The sequence below is a fragment of the Bos javanicus genome, chromosome 5, assembly GCF_032452875.1.
Source record: "Bos javanicus breed banteng chromosome 5, ARS-OSU_banteng_1.0, whole genome shotgun sequence".
Classification (NCBI taxonomy): domain Eukaryota; kingdom Metazoa; phylum Chordata; class Mammalia; order Artiodactyla; family Bovidae; genus Bos; species Bos javanicus.
Window position 1 is genome coordinate 32276321 of NC_083872.1, and position 2116 is coordinate 32278436.

Here is a 2116-nt window from a genome sequence, read left to right on the forward strand (position 1 = left end):
TCTGGCCAGAAGATGATGTAAATCACCTAAACTATTTGTATATGATAAATTTGCAGGAAAGAAACCCTGGTTTTTGATAAGACTCAAAGACTGCTGACTTTGCATCCCCTATTATCCTCTATGTGTATCACCATGTGATTCGTCTCCTCAACTTCTGGCCTCCATCTGGAGCGTGGATATCCTCTGCGACCATTTATTTGCCTGGGCTTCTAAGACCCACTCGAGAAGGTGTCTAAGGTGGGGCACCTTCCGCTATTCGAGAGGGCGCCTGCGGCCTCCGTGGTCAGAGCTAACCTGGTGTCATGGGTTATATTGATTTTCCGCGTAAACCAAGCTACTCAGCCTCTTTTCTCCACTGAATTTTCCTACTGAGCTATCCTCATTCTATTACTCTTTATATCTCTAATTAGCATATAAATAGTCACCTAGGCCGTCTCTCCTTCAAATACCCTGGATCAGCCGGGGCTGGACCTTGGCAAGTCATGTCTGATTCTGTGACCCCATGAACCGCAGCACGACTGGCTTCCCTGTCCTTCACCATCTCCTGGAGCTTGCTCAAACTCATGTCCTCTGAGTCAGTGATGCCATCCAACCACCTCATCCTCTGTCATCCACTTTTCCTCCTGCCTTCAATCTTTCCCAGCATCAGGGCCTTTTCCAATGAGTTAGCTCTTTGCATCAGGTGGTCAAGGTATTGGAGCTTCAGCTTCAGTCCTTCCAATGAATATTCAGGATTGATTTCCTTTAGGATTGACTGGTTTGATCACCTTGCAGTCCAAGGGACTCTCAAGAGTCCTCCAACATCACAGTTCAAAAGCATCAATTTTTCAGCACTCAGCTTTTTTATAGTCCAACTCTCACATCCATACATGACTACTGGAAAAACCATAGCTTTGACTAGACAGATCTTTGTTGGCAAAGTAATGTCTCTGCTTTTTAATAGGCTGTCTAGGTTGTTTATGACTTTTCTTAGAATGGTAGAATGGGAAAGACTAAAAATCTCTTCAAGAAAATTAGATATATCAAAAGAACATTTCATGCAATGATGGGCATGATAAAGGTGAGAAACTGTAGGGACCAAATGAAAGCAGAAGAGATTAAGAAGAGGTGGCAAGAATACACAGAAGAACTATATGGAAGAATACACAGAACTAACAAAGGTCTTAATGACCAGATAACCATGTTGATATGGTTACTTACCTAGAGTCAGACATTCTGGAGGTTAAAGTCAGGTGGGCCTTAAGAAGCATTCAGTTCAATTCAGTCTCTCAGTCATGTCTGACTGCGACCCCATAAATCATAGCATTCCAGGCCTCCCTGTCCATCACCAACTCCCGGAGTTCATTCAAAGTCATGTGCATTGAGTCGGTGATGCCATCCAGCCATCTCATCCTCTGTCGTCCCCTTCTCCTCCTGCCCCTAATCCGTCCCAGCATCAGTGTCTTTTCCAATGAGTGAACTCTTCTCATGAGGTGGCCAAAGTATTGGAGTTTCAGCTTCAGCATCAGTCCTTCCAATGAACACCCAGGACTGATCTTTAGGATGGACTGGTTGGATCTCCTTGCAGTCCAAGGGACTCTCAAGAGTCTTCTCCAACACCACAGTTCAAAAGCATCAATTCTTCGGTGCTCAGCTTTCCTTACAGTCCAACTCTCACATCATATATGACCACTGGAAAAATCATAGCCTTGACTAGACGGACCTTAGTTGGCAGAGTAATATCTCTGCTTTTTAATATGCAATCTAGGTTGGTCATAATTTTCCTTCCAAGGAGTAAGCATCTTTTAATTTCATGGCTGCAATCACCATCTGCAGTGATTTTGGAGCCCAGAAAAATAAAGTCCAACACTTTCCCCATCTATTTGCCATGAAGTGATGGGACCAGATGCCATGATCTTAGTTTTCTGAATGTGAGCTTTAAGTCAACTTTTTCACTCTCGTCTTTCACTTTCTTTCTTTTTTTTTTTTTTTAGTATAACTTGGTTTTTTTTTTTCTAATTTTATTTTATTTTTAAACTTTACATAATTGTATTAGTTTTGCCAAATATCAAAATGAATCTGCCACAGGTATACATGTGTTCCCCATCCCGAACCCTCCTCCCTCCTCCCTCCCCAT